Raw genomic sequence first — 22,442 nt, 5'->3', positions numbered from 1 at the left:
ACATCAGAGCTTAACTGGAATGAGGCTTTGATGTTGGCTGGCTTACCTGTTGTGACACTAAAGAAAAAAGATCACAAGGGAGAGAGTGAGCCCCCATTGCATCTCTGCTGAGGGACGCTACAGTGGGGTAAGCCACGGGCTCCCAGGCTGTTCTTCAACTCCAACCCCACAGCAACCCCCACCAGGACACCTACAACCCACACAGGCCATGGAGGACCCACTTCCAGGGAGCTCTGACTCCAGGAGGTTTACTTCAGCACAAACCCCGCCAGGTCACACAGTCCTTAAGACAAACTAAGCAACATTCCCAGCTGAGGTGGAAATATGTTTTAAAAACCCAGTGTATGAAAAACAGGTTTTTAGTTTTTCCAGCACGCTGAACTTTACTGAACCAAGAAGATGTAAATCAATGTAGCATTCAGAAGAGTTGCTTTGATCAGACAGTCTTTAAAAATGCACAGTGACAGAGGGGGATGTGTGTGAAGGCCATTTGATCAGGACAAGCACAGCACTTGATCACCATGGTTAAACAAAGATCCAAGGAAAGCTCCTCCTCTGCAAAAAGCAGAGGAAAGTTCTTTTTCCTTGGGCTTTCCAACTTGCTTAAACTTTTTTTTCCCCTCCTCACATCTTTCTATTTCTTGACTGGCATGGTGAGAGTTCTCCCTTCCACTTCGATTTGTTGTAGCCACAGGAATGGGAGTAACTATAAATTCACATCTTTGTGCATATAGCACTAACCACAGCAGGATTCTCCTCTCCACAATAAAACTTTTCCAAATTCAAAATATAAAATGGCCACATGCTTGACATGTAACACTCTGGTAATGAGAAAAACAGATAAATGACCAAAAATTGTAACAGACAAGAAATTGTACCTCCCTTTCTTTTCATCTTTCATTTCTTACCATTTGAAAAGGTTACAAAAAACACTCCAAAACACAGCTTCCCATTGCTTTATCAGAATTACTGTTTTTCAAATGTAACAGCATCTGAAAGGCTAAAAGGGTTGTCTTATTACAGGCTTAAAAGTGATTTTCATACTTGAGTACATTACTACTGTTTAACAAGGGAACAAATGCACTTTCTGAGTGAATATCTAATTCCCTGTGTGACAGCAAGTGAAAATGAACCAAGCCACCAGCCCCCAGGAGACCTGGTAGGGCTGCCATGCTCCAAGTAAGTTCCTGAGCATTCCCCAGGAATTACCAGTACTGTGCCATGCCTTTATGCATCCACTGCAAAATGATTGAAATCTGTGCGTTATACCTATTTATACTTGAACTTGGCTTAAATTTAGCTGAGTTGAGGGGGGTTGTGCTTGCTAAAAAGATGAATAGAATATGTCTTTGAACCCTATTAGCATTCCCAGGGCAGCTGAGATTCAAATCTTAAAACAACAACAAAAAGTAACATGAAGGGGGGGAAAGGGACCAGAAGGGGAAAAAAAGAGGAGGACAAGGAAAAGAAATGACTTTTGTGCTGCAGAGTATGATGAAAATCTTGCCATTGAAGTAGCAGCTTGAAACACCCACAACTCCACTGCCAAAACCCAGTATAGGAACTGTACACAGAAGTGTCCCTCTAACATTGCACTGGGGCATTGTGGGCAGTGGTATCCAACAAAAAGGGCTTGTGAAACGTGTTTTGATTTTTCTTTGCAACAGGAATGTGCAGGAATCTGTTTTGCAATGCATTCAAATGATTCTTGCACAGAGGTCTCTTTCCTGTGGTGCAGCCTAAGGAATGGCTGTTCAAAACAGAGAATACCAGAGGTAAAATCTCCTTTTATGTTCACAGTATCCAGCAGTTTTGCAAACTTCCTACACAGTTCAATCCCAGTCCAGACACCAGTGCTCTGCAGAAGCAGGGAACACCTATACTGGTTTAAGCTTTGATCCTCCTGCCAAATTTGCTAACAAGAGAGGTGACTGCTGCCTGACTGCTTTTATGGATGTTTGTGAACCCCACTGGTTTGTCCAACTTGAGCAACAAGGGAGATTTCCAAATGCACCTGTCAAGGCATCACAATGTTTCCACTGGAAAAGAATACACTTTCACCTCAGACTCCCACATGCAACAGAGCTTTAACAATATTCCAGCCCTGGCTACACCCGAGCCTAAAATCTGCATTAGGCAAGGGGGTAAGAGACAACGTGCTCTCCACACCAGCACAGAGGGGACCTCTTTAAGGCTGAAGGCCTGAAATGTTAATGCCCCTTTCATAAATAACAGAACTTTTTGATGCAGGTTATCGGCTGTTCTAAAATAACATAGAGGTGCAACTCAAACCCCTTTTTGAAAGACCAGGATCAAGATAACATACACAGCACCAGTTTAGTCCTCTAGCAAAGGTGATTTATGATACAGTTTTGACTGACAGAGCTGTGCCATCCCGATTCAAAGTCTACTTCATCCTTTACATAGATTAAACTGCATTCAACTAATGAGGACCTAATGAAGACCTAGTCAATTTTCTGTTTACTTTTGCTTATCAATTCTGTACAATTTAAATCCTGCTCTAGAAGTCTGAGCTTCTTCTGAGTGCTTTTCAGGTTAGAATTAAAGACAACCATCGCAAATAATTTTTGCAGAAAGTACTCCTTAATGCAACCGCTTCAGTACAAAGTCATGTGGGTTAATTTGTTCTGTTTAACATAAAGGCTCTTTAATTTGACTTAGGTGACTTTGCAATGAAGCATAAAAGATCACTGCATGATCCATTCCACTAGGATGAGATGACACAGCTTTCAGCATACGGAAATTAAGAAGCTGATAAGGAATTGAGGGAAAAGAAGGCATTATCTGAAGTACTCCAGCTGTTCCTAAACTGGACAAATACATTCCGTGCCAACTGCACTCAAGTTTTCTTTTCCAATTGCACCTCAAATTTATTGTACCTTCATGGCAGCAGTCTCAAGAATCAGAAAATCATGGTTTGGGCTGGAAGAGGACCTTGAAGATCATCTGGTTCCAGTACCCATCAGAATAATCTGGGGCACCTCCAGTCATTCCCCCATGTCTCCTTAGAATATCTATCACTAAAAAAAATCATATTTTTAAAGCAGGCCCTGGTTTTGAGTCACAACTACAAGTGTCCAGAAAGTGAGAGTGGTTCAGCAAAAAGCTTATAAGAAAATTTGGGTTAAGTGACTGAACTCACTATTGTTGAGGAGCTCAGGGGAGAAGGCCAGGCAACGAGGCCTTTTCCTTGTGCAGCATCGAGCTGGCTGAGGGCTCACACCTGCCTTGTCCTGCACCTTCTCACTCCATATCCACCCTTCACATTCTGCAATAAAAAAGGCAAACACCCTATTTCAAAATTAAATTATTTATTTAACACACATCCCTCCTTCCTCCATTAACTGGTCAGTGCTCTATAGACCAAACAAACCACACATTGTTTGGAAGCTGTGGAAATTACTACAACCTTAAATACTATCCTGGAGCTTCCTCCTATTTTCCTGCTCCTTTCCATCTGCCTAAAAAAGTGAAAATGTAGTTTACACAAATGGTTTAGCTGCAGCATTTTCCAGATTTTTATGTGCTTGACTTCACAATGTCAAAGGTGGTTCTTTTCATGCATTTTTTAGGTTGTGTCTGCTTACAATGATACATTTAAAACACTCATTGTTAGGATATTGCTGTTAAAACATTACCTATCTCCAAAAATCTACAAATTACAACTCATATTTTCAGGCCAACTCTTATAATAAAACAAAATATTATTTTATGAGGCACAATTAAAATTCACCACACTTGACAATTATGACAGCTCTACAATCACAATCTGATTACAATGAAATACAGAAATATTGGCATGAAATACTGAGATCCAATATTTTTAATGATCTCTAATACCTCTATTTCAAACAGCTTTATATTGTTGTCTAGTAAAGTTTGCATTTCTGATTAAAAAGGAATTAATTTTGCAATGCATCCCATATATTTGAAATTAGAAACCACACACTGAGCAGAAACAAAAGGTGATTCAGTGAGTGCAAGGGTCAAGGCTACTGCCACGCCACTGCTTCTGAGCTGCTTTTGAAATGAGGGTCCTGCAGCTTCATGGAGGTCCTGCAGGAGCTCCTGGAATACCAAAGCTGGTGCAAGAGGGCAGGAGGAGACGTGGATGAGCGCTCAGAGAAAGGGAGTTGGCAGCTACCATCTCGAAGAGTGAGCTGCATCACTAATTATGGAATTACAGTTTTGGTCAGTAATTACAGGATGCAAATTTGTGCTTTTAAGATCATTTCCACTGCAAAGCCAGGAAGGCTCTTGCACTAGTACACCTTTCATCTGTTAATTGAGGTCATTCTGCTCCTGGACCTAATCTTCAGTGCGCATGTTGAGTAGCATGATAACGGAGCTAAGTGAGGAGTACTGATGAGCTCAGTCAACAGGCAATTCTGTCCGAGTGTGTGGGATCCAGGCACAGACTCACTATAATTAGAGGATTAGAAACAGCCACGACAACGTGTGGATCATCCTGAAGTTATTTGTTTTGATGTCTAACACCCTGTTGAGGCACCAAGGCAGCTTCCTTATCACAGCAGTTTCCTGGTTCTGTGGAGTCAGGTGTGCACTCACGGATAACACTCACTTATGGGAGATGCACCTGAAGTACATGAATTTCTCTTCTACAACCTTATTCTATCACATAAAGTTCCCAAGTGAACCCTTCGACTGCAATGTATTTCCCCAAGGCCATTGATATAATTCTTTGAGGCTCTCCAAGTAAAATAAATTAATCCATTGAGGAGCAATTTAGTAAGCTAAGCATGAACATCACAGACGGACTTAAAATACATTTATGATTCCTATTGGAAAGAAATGGAGTTGTAATTGAAATTTTTTCATTCACTGTCTTGAGAGAGTGAGTTAACTCTATATGGGATATACTACATACCATGGACTCTAGCTCACACACTGAGCAACCATTGGAAACTTAGATTTCATCTTAAATGGGACTCTTTAATTCCAGACAAAACTTTCAGCGGAGATTTTACTGATTCACACACATAATCATCTCTCTAAATCTCTATAATCTACCTTGCTGCAGGAGAAGGTAGCACACAAGAACACACACAGACCTGCTACCAGGGCTGGGAAGGCAAACATGAAGACAGCATGATAACAAGCAAAGCTGAGAGAAATAACAAGCTGATATTCAAAAATTTAAGGTAATTCAAGTATGTTTCCTACCTCTAAGGAAATATACTTTATATAAGTTCATTGCAACTTCCAGTAAAGAAAGAAAAACACGTGGTTTTAAGCAACAGGAGGAGACTGAGCAGTTTAACAGAATGGCAATGTTTTAGGAGGGAAAACCTCTCCGTACATCTGAGACACTACCAGTCCATTCAGACTTGCCTGTTCAACAAAGAGTTATCCAGCAGTCCAGACATTTGTCTGAGGCAGTAATTTGCCTGCCTACTCCAGGAGATCTGCAGGAATTCTTAAAGCTTTCTATGCACATCTTGGATCCTGCCAGCCCTAGAAAGTATATTTATCACTTTTCCCATCCTGCTCTTCAGCTGCAACCTTGAACTTACACAGGAACAAAGGAGTCTGTAAATACGAGCTCTGACGGCCCACCTGAACAGTGCATTTCAGCACCCACACATGGGGAGAGCAGGGCATCCAAAGCAGCACTGCAGGCAGGGAACTCCAAAGGGCAGAAAAACAGGTGCCAGTTCAGCACCCCTTTCTCTCCCAGGGGAGACCACTGGGACCACTCTGGGCTTGGCAGTGCCCCTGGTCACTGCATTAGACCATGAAGCCTGAAGCATGGTTAGAAATATATACAGAAAATAATATAGAAACATACAGAAAATATAATACATATGTTATATATATATATCATAATGTGTGTGTATATATACGTATATAAGTAAAAACTAGGGTCCGTGAAGAAGCAAGAAAACAGTTTCTCGTGAGGAGAGACTAAAAGTTGGATGACAGGAGTGTTAGGGTGAGGAGGTATCCACTGGTATCCATGTGGAAAAGAGAGCATGAAATAAACAGTTTCCAGTGAGATGGTAAATGGAGAAATATTTATGATGTGCAATTTATCATGCAGAAAAGCCATCTCAGAGAGTGGGAGCATGAGATCAAAAAGCACTGACTGAGCCTTAAGGGAGCAGAGTAGCACCGCAGAGTGGCTGCAGCTCCTTCTGTCATGCTGACACTTTACAAAGCTATTTTAAGAGCAGACGGCTCCTCACGCCACCCCATTCCCTGCAGTGTCTTGCTGAAGCGACTGGAGACATACCCACATCACCCTCCTTTAAGCATCACCAGCCAGAAAAGCTGTGTCAGGTGAGCAACAGGCAGCAGCTCCTGCCTACAGTGATTTGTAACAAGCAGGGCACAAACAGCCCTGGCACAGACTAAGACTCTTCATTAAAAGTCTTGTGGTTGGACTCAGGGAAGGGTTCCCATCTGTTCTCACACTACACTCATCAACTGTCACTAAGCCAGGGCACAGCAAATTTGCCTCACAGTGTCTGAATCTAAGGATTAAGTAGCAGGATTTATTTTAGGCATCCACGGGCCAGGCAGAGGAAGGATCCTTCATGCTCCAAAGAAAGCCTTTTTCAAGATGTCAAGTGCCCGGTGGGAACTTTTCCTCAGTGTCCCTGCATGGGAAAGAAGTGTCAAGCACAGCCTCTCTTTCTTGGCTGAGTTTAGGAGCTCACACCGTGGTTTGAATTCCGCAGGTGCTAAAACAGGAGACAACTCCCCATGATGATCGCTGTGCTTTGGCATCTGCTCCCAAGCTGATCTTTGTGGCCTGTCAAGGACTTTGCTGAGTGCAAACCCTGACACACACCAGCCTGGGGAAAGGAGCAGAGGTAACATCCTCAGCTCCCCATCTTCTGCCTGGTGATAGCCAAAGGGGAAAGAGACGTTTGTGCAGACTTTGTAGAGGAAAGTCTTAATCCAAAATAAAGGTATCTCAAGGATAAGTGTGGGAGATTTGGGAATAGGAGAGTCATTTGTTCTTCACAGACAATTATTAGCTATGAATCATTTACAAGGAGGATAATGAGACACTGGAGAGTGTGATACCGAATTAAAAATTATAGTCCTGATCTTTATCCTTTTCCATTTTTCCCTGTTATAAAATTGCATGGGATTTTCCTAGACAGTAGAAGCCCTTGCTGCTAATTAAATTGTCTTTAAACATTTGGAGATAAGACTAAAAGCATTTGGAGAATTAACACACAGGAGGCAGGAAAATAGCAAGACACTGTTATTTCATTTTTTTGCAACTACCAAATGCATTCCTACATGAAAAATACAGTTTCAGGACAACATTAATTTTTAAATGTGCATTTTTATGGGAGAGCAAGACCAAAATATCTTGTTTCGAATTGTTTGAATCAAATCAAATTGTTTCTGGTGAGTGGGATGTCAGAAAGAAATTTTGCTTTGAGTCAGCTCAGCCGTGAAGTGCTGCTTCTCACATGCTGCAGACTGGGACAGCCACATCCTCCTGTCACACCCACAGGATGGGCTCCTAGAGCTGACCAAAAACTTCACCCAGTACTTCTTCCCTTGGCTGCTGTCAGTCTGTGCCATGACAAGCAGTGAGAAGTTCGCCCGCACTGCTGCTACCAGAGCTGACAGCTTGGCTGAAGGAGCTCTAATTTAGCCATAAGCAAAGCCAAGGAAGTTAATACTTTAATTTTTCCCAAATCAGGTTTTTAAATATCTTAACTATTTGATAAGATTTAAGAAGAAAAAATGCTGAAATATCTCATTTTTCTACAGAATAGAAATGCCAGGCGTTGCACAGCTCTGCACTTGGCTACCAGTGGTTTGAGTTACAAAATAGGGCATGGTTATCACCTCCATGCAAAGCCATCAGTACACCCTTGATCCAATATGTTCATCTGCTACTTTTAATCTTGTTATTCTTCCTTGTTGCAATCCAGGATCTTCCAAAGTACTTACCTGTAAATATATACTGAATGGTTAAAAAAAAAATCATTCCCTCCATTTTCCATACATTTTGAGCACTAGAGAGACAAATCTTTTCCAACTACTGCTTTTCTCTGACAACAAGCAGGACAGCATGCAAATCAAACCATAAAATCTTCATTCTTCTCTAATAAATTTAAAAGAACAGAATTTTTTTTTTTTTTTTTTTTTTTTTAGTTTTAGTAAGACTCCTTGTACACTGAGGTTTAGCAAATGTGCAGTAAGTTTCAGCCCAGTGTGAATTTTTATAGCAAGTTCAGAAAGTATGGGAAAACAAGCCTAAATGCTGACAGAGCCATAAATGTAATGGAAAGAACAGAACAGCTATAATTTCTGATACAATCCTACCAATGTAGTTGGTAGATAAATGTTGCAGTAATAGTTTTACTTTTAATTTTCATTCACCTTTTCTGACTTAGACTTCTCAGGGGGGTTCTGTCACCTCACTTTCATCAAGCAGACCTAGAAACACCTCTTTGCTCATGGAGTGCTATTAGCAACAGGGGACAAACCATCAGGAATTCTGTTCAGAAGCTAAAATCATGGGATAAGAGTCATTTCAGGGACAGCCTTGCACATGCTGAGACTAAATGAAAGAGTGAATTTATAAGAAGGTGAAAGAAATGTCAAATGAGAAAGATGCAGGAGGTTCTAGCTCAGAACATGCAGGATCTACCAACACAACCTCTGTAGTCTGGTCTGATCTCACCCTTAACTGCAGCGCTCTAAAGTTGGCTGAAACATCTGAAAATACCAGTTACTTTATCAACAGTCCTTTAACTGGTGCAGTTATTCTCCAAATAGCTCGTGGCTTGTGCTATTCTGATATGGTTTGAAGCTGGCTCCCTGCCAAGTCTCCAAACCTTACCACAAGAAGTGTGTCGTGTCCCCCCCCCAAACCTCAGGGAGAAGACGGAGAAAAAAAACAACCAAGAAAACCGAAATGAGAGAGAGACAGCTAAAGTAATATATATATATATATATATTTACACTTATGTTACAGTTATATACAACTGAAATATATATACAATTTCACAAGGGAATGGGAAGAGGGAAGGGAAAAGGAACAAAACAAAAAAAAAATATATCCCAATTAGTAGCCCAGTATCCAGCAACTAAAAGAGTTAGCAAAGAAATATCTCACTACTCTCCTTGGGACAACCGAGAGTCGCTCCGGAACGATAGCCGGCAACCTCTGTCTCCCAAGGTCGGCAAGGCCTAACCAGGCCTCGCTCCCCAACACGGCAGACTCAACAGCAGGGAACCTGCACCTCCAAGCCGCCGGAAGGAAAGAGAGCGAAGGCCTTCCCTCCTTTCTCCTTATAGCCTGGCTTACGTAAAAATCGTAGGGAACACTAGGTAAATCTGGACCCTTCCTTGGTTACAAACTGGTCACCAAGGAAGGCCTAGCCCAAACCACCACATATCCTTACTTTGCTGCCACTCTTGGAAGCTGGAGATGAGGAGACACATCACTACCTTTGCTAATGGCCAGCGCAGGGCAGTGTCTGCACCGCAAGCTGGCAATGCCACCACCCTCCTACACTGCAACACAGCAGGGGCTGTTCCTTTTCCATCCCCAGACTCACCAGACTCCCACCCCAGAAAGATAAGACCATGTGATCACTAATAGTGCCCAAAATACTTTGCAATATAAGCATCCTGCCACTGCAGCAGGCTGAGACCAGGGCTTGTTTCGGATAAAGAAGCAAAAATGAGACACATAACCAGCAGGTAATGGGCAGAGCCAAAAATGGAGGCCAGGTTTCTCAAGTGTGCTTTCTGTTAGGCTACAAGTGAAGGATTAACAACTTCATAATGCCAATTTTCTAAGCCAATGATGCCTTTTGTGGCTCTTAACCATCGGGGTCCTTATCAAGTAAACTGCATTTGTCATAACTGTTCCAGTCATTCTTGCATTCGACTTTTCAGCATGCTAGTACATTTCTGATAAAGCAAAAATATGATGCTCTTTGAAAGGCACCAGTTAAGGAAAAATACAGTTTCCAGTTATACCCAGCTACTGTTATAAACCAATTCTGTCAGTGACAGTTCACTGCAGTTCCAGTTTTTCCATTGTTTTCTACTATATGCTGCAGCAAAAATGCCCGTTATTGTCATTTTGATACAGCCACCAGGTTATCATCCAGCTAAGCAGAATTCCTTATTAATTACTCTCAATTACCTTTGCAGAATGAAAGACAGCTACTAGCAAGTGAACCCAAGTGTCAGCAGAGGGGTGAAATGGTACTTCCCAGAGGATACAGCACAGCATCCCCTGCTCTCAGAGGGAGCTTGCAGCAAGATCCCCAAAGCCAAGAGGGTCCAAAACGCTGCTTTTCCTAGGCTGAAGGATTTCTTTTGCAACCTCCTGTGTTTCACAAACTTGTGTTCCAACACACAGCATTCATTTCACCAAGGAGCAGCATGTCCTGGTGAGATATTTTACTTGGAAACAGTGAGTATCATAATTTCTAAAATGTTTTTTACTTCCCCTGCCCCAAAGAAGTTGAGAAACTTTCTGGCAGTAGTCCAGCTATAAAGCAATGAGACAGTTTTATGCACATATGTTTATATATTCATCCCAACTAAACTCTCTGTGTTTCACCAGTTTCTGTACGATGTTTGCTTCAAAAGCAGTAATTTCCTCTGCCTCTATCCACTTTCAGTGCCTAGTAAGAGGAGATTAGGCATCACATCACTTTGCCCTAAGCACTGAGTGTTGGAGAAACTGCCAGTACAGACGGGCTACACCCAAAGACATTCCCACCCCACTCCCAGGCCATGGACACGGATGGAAATCAAAGCTGTTCCTGCACACCTGCACAAGACCCATCTGAGCTGAACCAGTTCCTACACCAACAGTGGGTGAGGGTGAAGTGAGGAATGAGTCAAGATCGATCTACGTTTTTTCTTTTACTTAAGCTTTAAAAACAGAATTAGTCTCCTGTAACATTCCTCTGGCATTTCAAGTGCCTCGAGCTTCTCTCCCTTTTCTCTGCTTAACTTAGAAGTCACATTTGTCTTTTGCTGTATTTACACCAGACTTTAATGCAAATAAAATCAGCTTACCTACTGTGCAAGACGAATGCATGCCCTGTAAACACAAGTCTTTTGAGCTAGTTATTGAGGGAATTTTTGAGACCTTTCTTCATCTTCCTGTTCTTGACTCAGTCTTAAGGTGGCATTTAGAAGCACTTATTGTGACTTATAAGCACTGAATGGTATTTAGCTTGCAATTACACTCAAGGACTGATTTATGTATTTATTTATTTTTAACCTTGGAAACCTTTTCACTTTGATTGCTCCCTGTAGCTGAGTGCCTGCCTGGCCTGTTAACTCTGATCCTATGGCCAAGCTGTTTTCAGTTTCCACTTTCTAGTGCTGTCAGTACACATCCACCAGACAAAATGACTACACCTTTTTCTACTCCAAATCTTAGTTTTCAGCTGTCAGAACAGTCTATGCAAAGTCTCTGGAAAACATTTTGAACTTAAGGGCTTGAACTCTTCACTCCATGGCTTCTACTGCAGATTTCATGTCTATAATGAGACAATGATTATACCAGCTTCCCAAGGTCTAAGATTTCCACAAATGGTCAAGTTTTGCTGTTAGGACAATTCTATATTCTTGTACTTGCTGTCTTGTTTTGGTATCTGTGAGGTAATTGAATGGAATCATTCATTTGGATTTCTTCACTTTGATGTAAACTTCTTGTCTGATTTCTCGTTCCTGTTGCCTTGCTTCCTCTCTGCCTCCTGAGAGGATTCCTAAGTGATGCAAAATTGTAGGCTTGTCTTTCCTTACACCACTTTCAGTTTATTTCTCCCATCAAAGTGACACCACTGCAGATTGTGCAAAGCACAAATACCAAATTTAATTGAAAGCAACTATGCCATCCCATTGAAGTTTAAGGGCAAAGATGAGAGAAGGCATTCCAGGCTTACCTTAAGTGTGTACAGTCACTAAAATGACACTCTGAGGATTGTGTTCTTGTTTTCCTTTTCCGCTTTTGCTCAGAGGACTTGTGTTCCCCTCACAATGGTTTGCCAGCACTGTCCTTTTCTGGCACATCCTCCTGCCTCCTGAAGTCTGTGGAGCAGTGGAAGCCTCCTCTTTGATATTCCATGTGTTTTCCATGAAGCCCACTCCACCTGAAGATCTGTCCTTTGCTTCATCCCCATCTGTGCATCCTTCTGCAAGTAGTTATTCTACCAGAGACTTCAGTTAGTTCAGGAGGCTGAAGAAGTGGCTGAAAGGACTAATCTAGCCTGTGCCAGAGAGATTTTTGTACTAGAGTTCCCTTCACAGGGACTGGGATCATGGTTACTCACATTCCTGGCATTGGCTACAGGTGTGATTGCCAAGTTATACTGCTGTTTTCTCGAGCTGTTCCTTGGTGAGCCCTCCATCCCTCCACACTCTGGCAAACACTCTGTTCCCTGTGGCTGCTGATCTGCCAGCCTTGAGAATATCTACTCTTTCTGCTGTGCTTTCTTTCCAGGTACAGGTATTATCTTCCAGCTCCTGTATTCCCTACCTGCTGGCCTGCTCATCATTGTGTCTCTGCAGATTTCCTCGATACTCCTTCTAGCTCTCTTCTTGGCTGAGATCATCACAGAAAGAGCCTTATATACATACACACCAGTGCTGCTTTTGGCTGGGGTAGAGTTCATTTCCTTCACAATGGCTGGTCTGGGATGTGGTTTGGATTTGTGCTGGAAACAGTGTTGATAATGTAGAGATGTTTTCGTTATCACTGAGCAGAGGTAACAAAGAGCCAAGGCCTTTTCTGCCTCCCTGCCCACCCTGAAATAAAGCCCACAGCGAGGGGTGGTAGGTAGGCAGCTGCCCTGGCCATCCTCCCTTTCCTTCCCGGTGGGTCTGCAAAATGCCTCACCCCAAAGAGCTCTGCCAAGGTGCCAACACTTCAGCACCTGTGAGGTCACAGGGCACCCCCTGCTCGTCCTCCACCAAGGCTGCACCTCTGGCAATGAGCACTTAGAGCACAGCCCTATTTTTCATTACTTTTCCACGGAACATGGACTATAAAAAGTTCTGTGTTGTGCCAGTTCTCACTCTGTGTCACAGTCTTTTTTATGCACAAGTAAAATGAATATCCCAAGTGGGATATTTCATCCTCTTACATCCTCTAGGGCTTGTAAAAAGATCATAATTACCAAATGAGATATACCACCTCATGGCTAATATCTAGCTGTCCGAAGCAATATAAGACAGTAAGATCTTAACAGAAAGGAAAAACGTAAATACCTTTTAAAAATCTGAACAGAGGAATTGTACTTATTTCATAAAACATGTATGAGGCAGTTTTAGAAATTTTAGAAATTTTCAGGCCAGAAACTTCTGTTTGAGTTCAAGACCCTTTGGTTTTTTTCCATGCCTTCTTCCCTCCCTTCCTTTTCTTTCTTCTTTCCATCTATGTTTGGCAATGCCAAACTATCATTTTGCTCGAATAAGTAGCGAAGTTCACAATAATTTTCAAACTTAAGCTTATCAGCATTTCCCAACTTATATTTACTGTTCAGTTACCAACTAAACCTTAAGTTTGCTCAAATTTAGCTGCAGATGAAACATGGAACAAAGAAAGGAAAAAAATGAGATGGAAATCTTGTAACGGTTCCTGGCCCTGAATATAAAAGTTATTTCTGGTCTGAGAACAAACAGAGGACCTAAAGAAACCTCCTGTTCCCTGGTCAGAAAACAAAGAGACTGGCAGAGAACAAGCAGAAGCATTAATGTATCAGCTTAGTTTTCAGAGTGCCAGGTGCCAAACATCTCTGGCAGCAGCCCCACAGCCCAGCAGGCAGCCCAAGCACTGTCCCCAGGATGGGGGGACCAGGGGCCCAGCAGAGGTCTGCTCATGGTCCGGTTTGTGCCATGTGTGTCCTGCTAACGACACGGGCACTGAACAGGATAAAATCCACTGCCTGTGGTGCCTTTCTCTGCTATCTTTTATGTTCAAACTAAATGTTTCATTTTGGTTTTAACTTTACAGTAAATGACCAACAGTAAGAGAGCGAGAAAATACCGTAAGGCACTGTCTGTGGACAGTAGAATCTTCTTCTGGAGCTGACCACACTCTGTGTAAACCCAGCTATGATTTCCATGTGTTTCCTTATCACAGCCGTGCGGACAGTTTGCCAAAGGCTACTTTAATTTCAAATAGAGAACCATACACTTCTGATATACTTATGAGAAATATTCTTGTCATAATGCATCTCTGCATTTATATTTAGCATGCCAAACTGTAGAAAATAATTGTTAAAAAAAATTTATGCCTGCATTCCTGCTTGAAATCTAATCTCAGCAATGGAAATAGTTCCTTGACGAGGACAGGGAAGGTGGATGTCTTTGATATTCTCTCTGTCCCATTTTTAGCTCTTTAATTTTTTTTTTTTTGTGGGCTTATGGTTTGGAAGATGCAGATACAACTCAAACAGCAAACACTCAGTACTTGAAAAATAAGAATGACATAAAATCAGAGAATGTATATAAGGAATAAAACCTGTATTCTGCTTAAATATCTCTTCCTGTTGAGAAGCCTAGTGATCCCAACCTATGCCATTGTAACTAGGATTTCTGAGATTCTTTTTTCCAACTTGCTTTATTTATATCTACACTAACTGAACGGCAGTACATCAGGATAAATCTCAGGCTCTCTGCCATGAGTGGATTAACTTTCCTAATTACTGATCAATTTTTCTTTCAACTCATTTCTCATTCCAGTACCCAGTGATTTCCATAATTCACAGAATATGACCTTTAAATGTCAAATCGCAAGTACACGGGGAAAAAAGGGCATTTGATAAACCTGAAACTTATCCTTAAAAACACTGGGCAGAGAGTAGCAAACCCACCAAATCAATCTCCTCCCCCTCCATTGCAGGCACAGAGGACCCATGTTCTAGACACACATTTTTCAGGCTAAAATGACCCAGGAAAGTTAAATTAAAATGAGCTCCCAAAATAAAAGTAAAGGAACTGCAGTCCCTAAAGCCACGGCAGCTCTCTCCTAACTTAGGAAGCCACCAACACATGGTAGGGTGGCTCCTTCCCACCTGGAAAGGGTAGACAGCTGCCTAATGACAATGCACTTCAAATTTTGTAATGATTTCCTTCAAATTAATAGCTTGCATATGTAGAACGAGGTATTCCAGCTCTGATGGGCATGGTGATTAGGACTAATCCCTTGGCTGATGGATTGGGCCAAGTGAGAGCTTGCCCTGCAGGGAAGCTCAGTGCAAGAGCTGGCTGGATTCCTTACAGCCGCTCTCCACATTTAATGAAGTTGTCACACGCTTTGGAGCTGCGGATTGTAAGCGAAGTTCCTGCTGCTCAGCAGTGCTGAGCTGGATGAGAACAGGCAGAGTCTCTGCATCCCCACGGGCCCCACCACTTGCACCTGAGCGGCTCTACAAGCTGGAGTCACCTCTGTGGCCAGAAATGATTGAAGAGAAAAATACTCTTCATTCAGCTTTGGTCATAGCCCACGGATCTGATTACAGAGTAGGAATAATTCAGTGGCCGTAAATAGGTGCCCTACAAACACAATGCATTTGTCCTTCAAGTTTTATTTTGTGTGGACACAATTAACTTCTTGCTGGGATAGCAAAGTGGAGCGCTTCTCCAGCACCTTACTCTTCTGAATTTTTTATATTTCTTTATTTATATAAACTACTGGGAAAGGAAGAAGGAAAAAAAAAACCAAACCCCCCCAAAAAACTCAACTCATTAAAAAAAAAAAAAAATCCCTCAACATAAAGAATACAGATGATTAGACAACTTTGTCATTGTTAAATTCAACACATAATACAGACGTTCCTTAATACTTATAAATAAATAAATAAAGCAAAAGCACAAATCACGTCTCAGCTCAACAAATAAAGTGCATATTGTCCATTTTGAAAGGCTACACTGGACATCCACCACCATTACCAAAAATCATTGTCCCAGAGCACCAAGTTTTCAGTAGAAAAACCATCTACATCAGAAACAGTTTAAACCTACATTACAGAGCAGGAACTACTACACAGTGTCAGTTATTTCTCAGACATTTCTCAAGATTTCTGTCTGTATTCACTATAGATCAATTTACTCAAACTTGATTGTAGCATTTTTCCTTTGTCGGTATAAGTGTTCTTTCCATTTTTGAGGATATTAATGATATCTGACTGGCATTTATTTTGTAACTATGATTTTCTCTGTTGTTTTTATGAGAAAAATTTCATTAGCATTTTCTGAGAACTGAACGGTCATTTTGACAGTTTGTGTTTTCTTTAAAAATTGTAAGGAGAGATGAGAGATGTGAAAGACATCTACCCATCTGGTTAAAATTAACCATGAAGCATCGAAAGCAAAAGATCTTGTTGAGGAAAAGGAAATTGCTGTATAAAAACTTCTCCTTAACTGGGATAGTCATAAAGCACGGGTAAGGGTGCAAACAGGGCTTCCTTTAGGAAGAAAAAATAAAAGAATAGGAAACAAACTACTTACAGAAAAAAGATCTGCTCAGCTAGACTCTTTACAAGCAGGGAAGCAGGAGCAGCTATCCCAGGATTTAAAAATGCCCTAAGTTATCAGCTGTGGTAAAACTTCCCACTGGGAAGTACTTTGCTGTTTCTTTCCATATGGATACCACGGGAGTATCCAGCCTCTGCCCCCCCCCCAGCAGCTCTCAGCAAGCTCCAGAGTCAGAGGAGGCAGGAGTGGCACAGCAGCACCATGAGCAAGGTGCTGCACGGGGCATCAGCCCTTCCCACCCCACAGCCTTGCTCCAGCACACTCTGGGGGGCAGGAATGCCGGGACAGGAATGCTGGTATGAGAAATAAAAATACGTTTTTTTATATAAATAGGCACATCGTGAAGTTGTAAGATATCCAAGTTCCAAGACCTGAACTTGGGTATCAGGGTCTCTTTCAGCAGGATAAGGGAAATGAGAAAATTCTTAAAAAATTAAATCTTTTAAGGCCATTTTGTACATGAGGTTTCTTTTCTCTTTGGGCTAAGAACAGAGGAAGATCCTTCACCTTTGACAGGAGATGGCTTGCAGCCAATTGGGAAAAAGGGAAAGCCCCTTTTCAGAGAAAAGAAACCTTTTTAGGTAAATATGAATACATTAAAACCTATCTGGAAAAGGTGGGATTTTGTGAAACTATAAAATGTATGGAATTTAAACCAAAGGTTTTTTCCCCGGAAACTCAGTGAGAGAAAGACCCAACACATTGAATAAATTCTTCCTTGTTTCTTTGTTCCCTAAGTTTATGCCATCTTTCTAAATTTAAAGAGAGGGATATTTCCCACACTGGGACTGGAATGCCAGAGCAGGAATGCCGGAGCAGGACTCCACAACTCAAAGAGCTGGGTGCCCTGTACAGCAGGTGTTAAATATGGTCCTGAGAGAGGTTAAAAGAAAGGATAGAAAAATCACTGCTTAGAGCCACTAAGACATTAAGTCCAAACTCAATCTATTTTTGAAATTAGATTTCTCAAATGCAGCAAGTTGCTTTTGGGGTAGCTCTTATATCCTGGCCTTTTCTTTCCACCTGCAGATCCTGTTCAAGTCAGCCAACAAAAGCAGCAGACAGCAGTGCTGCTACTTCAGTTTATAGGCACTCGTTTCCAATAACTCATTTATTGATCACAGAAGTGGTAAATGTCTGTCTATCCTTGAGAAGAGACAACAACAACACAGAAGCCCTCACAAAATGATTAATGAGATAATACAGTCACCCAGCTAAAGCTACAGGAAGGCAGAATATTTACATGCAGTCACAAGATGAATGTACCCTTCTTTATGAGACTCTCTTAGCTTGGCTGGAACACGGCGACCTGTGAATCCCAACTTTGATAAATTAACATCCAGATCACAATCCACACCAGAAAGAGCTTGAAACAGCAGCATGGGGCCAGGTTCTGAACATAAATCAGTTCAGATTCTTGGGCATCAGGAGCCAGTAGGTACTAGGCAGAAATACTGCCATTATAAATTACTCTTGAGTTAAATACAGTATAAGCCACTGTCTGACACCCAAGGAGCTGTTCACACCTCTAGGTTAAACACTACTGTTTCCACTAGGCAGCACTTCACACATACCTTGCAGGCATGAAATGACAAGTCTCAGGGCAAATAGAAAAGGGAACAGAGATTTACAAAGTATGGATTTATTTTTTAGAATGGACAAAGCACTTTAGGGAATATTTCCTTCTCAGTAGAATGTGAAGGCAAAAGGGTTCCTTTCTCCAAAAGCAGCCCAACAGAGGAGGGAGACATTGTCTCTTCCCCAGCTCTAAGATACCTGCTGGAACTCCTGAAGGAGCTCCCACATCCCATTTATACGGTCATGAAGTATAAAAAAAATAAAGAACTTAAATAAATGTGACATTACTGCTAAATAAAAACCTTCACCTTCACAAATGAAACCTTTCCAACATAGTCCATCACTGTTCCACATGGATCTCACATATTTGTTTTGGCCTCTTTCACTTATTTCTAATCTTTAGTCAAGCAGAATTACCTCTCAGGATTTGATATTTGCACTAAGGGATGGCAGGATTTTACTCACACTACTTTAAAGTAATCATCCTTTGTTCCATTTCCTGCTTGTGGAATGCGAAATTGCATCCATACACACAGAGTCACACTGTTGAGTGTTATCTGTAATTGTACATTTTACTACCTCAGCATCTCCAGTAAAAACATGTTCCCTAAATCATATCTATATATACATTCAATGAAAGAGGAAAGTGTCTGTACTTTAAAAATTATCTTTAGAACTTTGTTGGAAAGAATACCCAGACTGTAATGCTCCTACATACCTCTATGATTCAATAATGTAGCTGGGTCATAAATTAATTCTTAATGGTATTTTGCTAAATTGAAAAAAAGACAGTTCCATTACTACAGACCATAACCTAAATCTCCTTATACAAAACGACTTCCCATTCAGTTATAAAGAACTGAAAGACAACAGTTAAGCTTTAAAATGGGAATATATTTGGAAGATATCCCATTAAAACAGTAGCATTGATGGTGCTGAAAGGAATCAACTTGACAAACCTTTCCACAGACAACTAGTGGCACCTAGGTGTATGGGCTTTGGAATTTTACTAATGGCAAACACCATTATGTTTTGTAATTTAAAATATATTTGTACCAAGATCTGAAGCACTGCAGAACCTAGATTAGCATAAGAGTGTTTCTCCATATGTATCCTTGGCTGGAATTAAAAGCAGGCAGATATGAAAGTGTGTGCTAAGCTACTACCACCATTAGTCCACCTCTTTTGCACCTTTTGATGTTAGATATGAACATACCTCTTGAGGGAAAGAGGGCAGAAACTCTGCAGAGAGCAGCTGTATCCCTATGTCTGGCCCTTCCTGCCAGAAGCAGAGCACTGGCTGCTGAGAGCCAGTCACTAATGGGGAACTGCCAATATTTTCAACGTGTCTATGGATTTTAGAGCCAAGCTTGAAATGCCTCGGGTCTGGTCAAAGGTTTTAAATTTCCATAGATCAATTAAAATCAAATACAGCATTCTGAAAATTTAAAGGAGTCCAAAAATAATTTTTGTGCATTTTGAAAAGCCTGAGTGAAAAGTCAGAGCATAAAAAAGGAGCCCAAGTCTCAAAGAAAAACAGAAATGCTGTGAAATGTGTCAGAGTTACAAAGGGCATAGACTCAACTTCTGAGTCTATGCAGATGCAGCACAATTTTTTTCCATGCACAATGGAAGTAATTAATAACAAATGAACTTACTTTGAGTTGCTTAATAACATGTCCAGTTTAATAGTTGCTCTTATCTTAAATAAGTGACTGAGGAACTGCAATGCCTAGTGCTAAATGAAGGCACTGACAAACAAAGCATGCTGGGAATTTGGAGGAAGGAAGACAGTAAGCAAGGCACTTTAATATCAGGAATAAAGAATCAATTATAAAAAGAAAAAAAAAAAAACCAGCCCAAACACCCAAAACCAGAAAAGACAGGAAAAAGAGCTCATGTTCTCCAGTAACAGTGCAAAGCAGCTCAGTGGGAGCTCCCAAGCAGGATGCAAAACCTTATTTGGTCCTAAGAAAGACAGGTCAATCAGAATCACACAACTAGAAATGACCACGGAGGAAGTGAACATACAGTAGTTAGAGGCATCCCCTGCAGGAGTAACAAAAGAGAGAAAAGAAAGAAGAAAAAAAGAAGAAAAAAAGAAAAAAAAAATACAAATATGGAAAGAAAATCCTTTGGTGATACTCAACTTCAGGAAGGCAGATTACATAAAAATTAAGAAACTTATTAAAATTCAGCTAAAAATGACATTTTAAAGATTTGAGTGCTGAGAGACAGTTGTGAAGGCTGCTGAAGGACACCACACCGGCTGCCCATGGAGAGGAGCTGGAGGACAAACAGAAAGAAACCAGTAGAGTAGCTGAACAATGCACTGAGGGGTCATTAGAAGCAAGAGGACAGACTTAAAAAGCTGAAATTGTATCAAAATGAGGAAAGCATTAAATGGTACATAGTACCATTTAACGGTACATCAAATGCAAAACCACAGCAAGACAGGCAAAAATTCAGCCGAGCAAAAAGGAACCAAAACTAAAACAAAATCCATCTTCATCAGAAGTACCAAGGCTCAGTAAAGACAGCCAATATCCAGGACACAAAGAGCACTCAAAGGACAGGGCTGCCACAGGGGAGCTGACTAATTTTTTTTCATTAATGTTCACTGTGGAAGAAACTGAAGGGATAAGTCTGGAATTAAAGCGACTGCAGGATGAGATATAGAGTAAGTGGGCAAAATGAACACCAAACCCACCAACACTAAAACATAGCAGTCAGGTGAAGCAGAGAATGCAATGGGCTCTGTAGGTAGCCATGTGCTTTAGTCACCCTGGTATGTACCACAGGGCGGGAGGTCCCTATATTAGATATAAAAATAGGAGCTGGGATAGAAGGCAGAATCAAGGGAATTACAATCCTTGTATCTACCGAGAAAATTAGTAGAAACAGGCAGTGACACAGGTTAGAACCAAGGAGGTCTTGGCTCAGCACACCATGGGTAAAAACACTGTAGTACATGCTGAGAAAATAGTTGGCAGATGCTAAAAGCTACAAAGGTTCACAGTGATGGAAAACACTCCTGTTAGGAGTTAGCAAAGAGACCTCAATAACGTCCAGCCCAGGAAGGCCACAGAGATGAATGGAGCTGAAGACTGGAAATAGGCATTTGCTTGCTATGCTTTCAGTCTTCCTTGTCACTGTTGCAAATGGGACACTGAGCAAAATAATTTGTAGACGACCTGATACTGGGTCAGGGTTTCGTACATAGCAGAGCAGCTCCCTCACTGCAATCTATTGAGAATCAGCCCTCGACACAAGCTTTTGTTTTCAGAGAGACAAAGGCAAGATTTGAACTCAATCTTGCCACTTCTGTTAAGGAAAATATAAAGTCTTTCTATAGATACATCAGTAGCAAAAAGAGGGACAAGGAAAAGCTCCATTCTTTAGTGGACATAGGGGGGAACATAGTTATTAAAGATGAGGAAAAGGCTGAGGTATTTAACACCTTCTTTACCTCAGTCTTCAACGGTAGGACAGGTCTCTCTGAGAACAGCTGGCTTCTGGAGCATGTAGATAGGAATATGAAGCTGAATAGTCCCCCCGTAATCAAGGAGGAAACAATCAGCGACCTGCTGAGCCACTTGGATCCTCACAAGTCTATGGGAACAGATGGGATCCACCCAAGGGTGATGAGGGAGTTGGTGGAAGAGCTCGCCAAGCCGCTCTCCATCATTTACCAACAGTCCTGGCTCACTGGGGAGGTCCCAGATGATTGGAAGTTGGCAAATGTCACACCAATCCACAAAAAGGGTCAGAAGGAGGACCCAGGAAACTACAGGCCTGTCAGTCTGACCTCAGTGCCTGGCAAGGTTATGGAGCAGATCATCCTGGGTGCAATCACACAGCACCTACAGGATGGACAAGAGCTCAGACCCAGCCAGCACGGGTTTAGGAAGGGGAGGTCCTGTCTCACCAACCTGATCTCCTTTTATGATCAGGTGACCTGCCTGGTGGATGAGAGGAAGGCTGTGGATGTGTCTACCTGGACTTCAGCAAAGTCTTTGACACTGTCTCCCATAATATACTCCTGAAAAAACTGGCAGCCCATGGCTTGGGCAAGGCCACTCTGTGCTGGGTCAGGAATTGGCTGGAGGGTCGGGCCCAGAGAGTGCTGGTGAATGGGGCTGCATCCAGCTGGCAGCCGGTCACCAGTGGTGTCCTCCAAGGATCAGTGTTGGGCCCAGTTCTGTTTAATATCTTTATCGATGATTTAGATGAGGGGATTGAGTCCATCATTAGCAAATTCGCAGACGACACCAAATTGGGAGGGAGTGTCGACCTGCTGGAAGGCAGGAGGGCTCTGCAGAAGGACCTGGATA

The 22,442-nt window shown here is 41.7% G+C and overlaps 2 long non-coding RNA genes across 4 annotated transcripts; one reads left to right on the top strand and one right to left on the bottom strand.

Annotated features, from left to right (window-relative positions):
* The first annotated feature begins 9,313 nt into the window (after positions 1-9,313).
* Positions 9,314-11,168, top strand: LOC120323988. 2 transcript variants are annotated; one of them, XR_005564974.1, is made up of 3 exons: positions 9,314-9,348; positions 10,183-10,447; positions 10,659-11,168. It is a non-coding gene; the product is annotated as an uncharacterized LOC120323988 (long non-coding RNA). The 2 variants fall into 2 exon arrangements; XR_005564973.1 differs by lacking the exon at positions 9,314-9,348 and adding an exon at positions 9,666-9,723.
* A 74-nt stretch (positions 11,169-11,242) lies between these two features.
* On the bottom strand, positions 11,243-12,845 carry LOC120323987. 2 transcript variants are annotated; one of them, XR_005564971.1, is made up of 2 exons: positions 11,937-12,845; positions 11,243-11,834 (listed from the first exon to the last, which is right to left on the bottom strand). It is a non-coding gene; the product is annotated as an uncharacterized LOC120323987 (long non-coding RNA). The 2 variants fall into 2 exon arrangements; XR_005564972.1 differs by having other exon boundaries at positions 11,243-11,759.
* Between the last annotated feature and the right edge of the window lie 9,597 nt (positions 12,846-22,442).

This window comes from Pipra filicauda, unplaced genomic scaffold (assembly GCF_003945595.2).
Source record: "Pipra filicauda isolate LSUMZ 115617 unplaced genomic scaffold, ASM394559v2 scaffold398_size834171_pilon, whole genome shotgun sequence".
In the NCBI taxonomy this organism is placed as follows: domain Eukaryota; kingdom Metazoa; phylum Chordata; class Aves; order Passeriformes; family Pipridae; genus Pipra; species Pipra filicauda.
This window is presented reverse-complemented; position numbering and strand designations above follow the sequence as displayed.